The sequence below is a fragment of the Metschnikowia bicuspidata genome (assembly GCF_001664035.1).
Source record: "Metschnikowia bicuspidata var. bicuspidata NRRL YB-4993 chromosome Unknown METBIscaffold_1, whole genome shotgun sequence".
Taxonomy (NCBI): Eukaryota; Fungi; Ascomycota; class Pichiomycetes; order Serinales; family Metschnikowiaceae; genus Metschnikowia; species Metschnikowia bicuspidata.
Window position 1 is genome coordinate 1492371 of NW_017387731.1, and position 4650 is coordinate 1497020.

The window sequence follows — 4650 nt, forward strand, 5'->3', positions numbered from 1 at the left end:
TCGGGTATGCCCCAAAAAGGAATGCCTACCCGGTCCCGAACGGAACTCCTATGGCTATGGCTGATAATATTAGTAATTTATGGACATTCCCCGAAATACACCACCTCTTTTTAACGTAAGGCACTTTAAACAGGGCCTAGAATAGGCCAGTCTACGCACGGAGACGTCTTCCTTGTTAGATTTTGCCAGTTTACTTCAACGTTCTTGATTACCGCTTCATTTTCCTAATGCTCTATTTTCTCTGGAAATTCCGCAGGGCAAGGTTTACAATTCACCGCTCGATCGGGAACAAAATTAGCCACCGTACATAAATCTAAATGAGACTTCATCAGTCACCACACGGCTACACTATATACCACAGCGAGCCAACAAACACATTCACTTACAGCTACATTCTTCTCTTAGCAACTGATATTTACCAACCTTGTCTTTTAAAGTGTTGGAAAGACTGCGCAGAGCCATGCAAACCCTTCAACTGATTGATTGGATGGACACGTGCCAGGTGGATTTGGAAATAGTGTCACAAAGTATGTAAATTATTTTGTTCATCCAAAAATAGAAAGGCTCTACACCAAAACATGTAGTTGGGTGTTCTACACCTTTGCATTGAGGTCATAAGCCGAACAACGACGACTGCAAAATAGTCCGTGCTTTCTCCTCACTCATGTCATATAAACACACCGACAGCGAGTTATATATGACACAGGCGTTCTAACTTTCGTGTATAATTTTTATATTGCAGCATCATAAATAATTTATCGTGTAGTTTGTCATGAAAGCCTCATGTTTGTTGAGTAGTCCGCGGCACTCTTCAATACAATGATCATTCTCAGAGTTGCCAAAGATGCCGTGAGACTCGAGTTTCTGCTTGACTTGAATAAATTGCTAGCACCCTAGAATTTTGTCTTGCACAGGTCTGAAATTATAGAGCCGCAATTATTGTAAGATCATTCTATAATCAAAAGAAGTCATGGTTGTATTACTACCATACCTAGGATTTATGGTGGACTACACCTTCCGATTTCTTTTTAATTCAAAAAAACTTTCTACAAGCGCCATTGAGTATAAGAATTTTCTACGGATGTATAACACAGCATACCCCGAAGATCGAAGTGCGCCAAGTGGGGTGGGCCACGATGTGACCCTGATACGTATTTTGATAGAGACCACGTTTACAACTCGCAAACTTGATTCTAACCACATGAGTTCAATAATTAAAAGCAGTTGTCTAGAACAGCTAATCTGTTGTGTTCCTGGTGTTTAGTGGAAGGGTTCCTGGTAAAAAGTAAAGATGTGATAGAAAGCTTCCACACCTTGTTAGGGCGACATTGACTTTAGCTCGCCCATTATTGAGCTCCTGAGACATAACAGTGGTGCCGAATATTGTAGGCAGCTAACCTGGAATGATGAATTTTAGCTCTATCTACTGGGTCAATGGACATTCCAGGCTGTGCAGCATATGAAAAGTACAAATTGATGGGCTTATATCAGAATTTTGTATGAGGCAGTAGCCTTTTCGACTTTCTATTTTTGGTGAGCAAAAGAGCCATTGCGAGATGTTTATCTTGTGGTATCTGTCTCATTTTCAATAATTGTCCAACAATTTTCATCCCACAAAAACGCTGTGGTGGTTCTACACAAAGTTCTGTATCTAGCAATTTTGTTCTTTTGCTTGATTCTAATATCTCAAATTTGTGAATTAAAGCGTATGGTAGAAAAGCATAGGGCGTCTTCATCAGCACAAAACACCAGTTCTGCTCTTGTGACTTCGTACATAATTTACATCCGCTTCAAGGCACCAATTGTGAATATATGAAATATACACAAATACCCCAGCTTTGGTTGTGGGTCGGGTCTAGTACTGAAATTGAAATTACGAGAGTCAGACAGAATTGTAGTTTTACACACTAGATGATAGTAAATGACCGGTTGCAGTCATATTCGGATAAATTATTAAAGTTTGTTTTGTTCCATATACATTAAAATGAGCTGCTTTGAAAACTCATGCTGAGGGACAGATGTTGAGTCTGCAAGCACTTGGCAACGGTGGATAAAACGCATATTTATTGCGTGGTAAGCCGTGAAAGTCAATTTTTTTGACAAGCTCTCCCGTCTACCTCTATGTAATTGAATTTTGAAAAAGGCAAAATACTCTGAAAGGTGATGGAATACTCATGCTGATGACTTGCGCTCACAAGAAATTCTTCGTTGAAGAGCAAATTACAAGGCTCTATCCCCAGCACGAAGGAGTTTCTCAAGATTTTCCAAACCTCTCGGCTAAATATTTTTCGACCTTGCCAATGATTTTATCTAAGCCTCCAACTTCCATGGAGCTCAAAAGTCTCACCAAGAAAACCTTTTCGCTACGTTCAAACAAAAAACAGTACTCTGGCTGTTACAATTTTCTCTTTATTAATACAAGCTCTTGAAGAAATGGCCTCTAGAACATCAGTTCTGCCCCAAAGGCCAATCTGGGGGAAATCACATGAAAACTTCTGAAGGCCTTCCCAAACCTTCTTTACAAACTGCAAGTGAAATATACGTACTCATGCAAAAGCGTGAAGCAGTAGGCTTGAGATGTTGGATAAAATTAACTTTCAATGTGTACTCAATGTTTGTGAACCGTCTGAAATGATGCCGGGGATATCTAATTAGTTAGATTAATAGTACTAAACCATTATACTTAAACATACCAAAAAGTTTTCCATTCAATTCTCCTTATTCTTTGTATTTATTTAATCCATTCTATGCCCGCTATTTGGTTCGGTTTCATTCTAGTTGGGCGTGAAGCTTGCTCTGTACAGAAGCGTATTCTACGAACTGTTCACTTCGACATCATTCTTTACCTTCCTAAAAAGAATCTGACAGCACTGTCAGCCACAAAAGAATCTTTTAAGTGGTCCTGAATTCAATTCAAGTGATTTGGCAATTAGATACCTTAAGCTCAGCGAAGACAAGACCGAATGCGAGATAGTGAATATATGCACCTTCAGCTCTGCTGACTATACGGCCGCAAGCAGATATATGAGCCGCATGTCCGTCCATGTTTTTACCCACTGATCGTGGTTCGCAAGTACATGCTCTGGGCAATTCTTTCATCCCAGCTCATCAGACTTGAATTGTGACATATTTGGCTTTTGAATTTCAGGGAGCTCTCTTTGACAGCAGTAGGAATTAGGCATTAACATTAATGGAATGAAATATCACTGGGGTAGATATATTGTTAGAGTTATTGGAGTGAAGTATTTGTAGAGAGATGGGTCTTTTCATCAATATAATAGGGATTCCCGAAACCACTTATGAGTGCACCCAAACGAGACCAGATACTCATTATTCTGACATGAAGGTGTGTGGAACTACTTGCGACGTGTGACTGATTCTGGGAGATTCTGAGAACACATCAAAACGACAAGGCACTCTTTTTTTCGCATACAAATCGGATAGCCTTCGAACCAACGGGGAAATATCCTCCAGCTGGTCGGGGAAAGTACCACTACGCCATAGATCTCGGAGCAGAAAGAGAACGTGTGGACTCTTGCAGCATTGATCTAATAACTTCAGTAAAGGGAGGCCCCATTTCAGGCCGCATTTTCGTAGGCCCATTTTCGCAGGCCGCATTTTCCCAGGCGCAGGCCGCATTTAGGCCCCATTCTTCCAAGCCCATTCTGCCCCGCCCATTTTCGCAGCCTCAATTTTGCAGCCGCAATTTCGCAGGCCCTGTTTTCCCAGGCCGCGTTTCCCCAAAACACTCCCCATTCGCACCACACCCCCCTCTTTTGCCGCCACAAAACACCCCAGATGTCGGAACTTAAGCTCGGGCGCCATTCACCACATCCAGCAGAAACTACTGACGTCGGTAGAATATTTATTATGTGATTGGAAACCAGCGATCAATGTACTAAAAAATCCGGGGATCGTTGTATTTCGGGCAGCCACAAGACATGCGGATATCACTCCATGAATCACGGGACAACCACCGTGCCAATCAGTGCGGATAAAGACACATACAGAAGGGAGGTTGTAGGATTCATACGGAACGCTGGTGATAATATATGAAGGTAGCCTAGGGATATGTGCTCACAAATCTTGGTGATTGCCAGGCCTGCGGCTCCGCTTCGATTTCGCAGGTCCATTTTCGCCGGTCCATATTCGCAGGCCGCATTTTCCGAGGCACCATTTTCGCAGGCCCCATTTTCGCAGGCCCCAGCATCTCAGGCCCCATTATCTCAGGCCCATCATCCCAGGCCGCATTCTCCTAAAACACACCCATTCGCACCACACCCCCCTCTTCTGCCGCCACAAAACACCCCCATATGTCGGAACTCAAGCTCGTGGCGCCGTTCATTGCATCCGGCAACAACCACCAGCGTGTCCTCGCGTGTTTGCGGCAGGCGCCGGCGCCGGCGGCCGCCCCGCCCCGCGTTTTCCGGGTCCCCGTGCGCCTGGACCTCGATGTGCTGGACATCATCGGCCACAACGCCCGCAGAATGCCCGAACACGGCGCGTCAAACCCCTCGGGCAAAAGCGGGGGCATCGAGGACGCGGCCGGCGGTCCCAGCGTGGCGGAAGCCGGCCCGCAAGACGGCGCACAGCCGCCGGCGTTCGTGGACCTCGGCGCGTTCCAGCCGCGCAACCGGCTCGAGCAGATCT